This window comes from Mastomys coucha, unplaced genomic scaffold (genome assembly GCF_008632895.1).
Source record: "Mastomys coucha isolate ucsf_1 unplaced genomic scaffold, UCSF_Mcou_1 pScaffold5, whole genome shotgun sequence".
NCBI classification, from domain to species: Eukaryota; Metazoa; Chordata; class Mammalia; order Rodentia; family Muridae; genus Mastomys; species Mastomys coucha.
In genome coordinates, this window is record NW_022196911.1 from 95,733,936 (window position 1) to 95,734,244 (window position 309).

The following is a 309-nucleotide window of genomic DNA, read 5'->3' on the forward strand; positions in this document are numbered from 1 at the left end:
AATAAACTTAATTATTTGGAAGTGGTTACCTCTGTGACTGGCATTAAGCTCTGAAATCCTTTAAACCTCTGGGAGAACCAAGAAGCAAAGAAGTGGAGAAAATTCATACAATCACAAACACAAACTTACTGGATAAAGCAATGCATCTCTTAGAAGCAAGCTCCCATGAACAAGCTCCAACAACTTCCCTTAAGTGCATGAACACATACATACATACATGCATACATACATACATACATACATATACATACACAAATGAAGATACATATGTACATAAATAGATTCATTTATATATACATAAAATCAGAC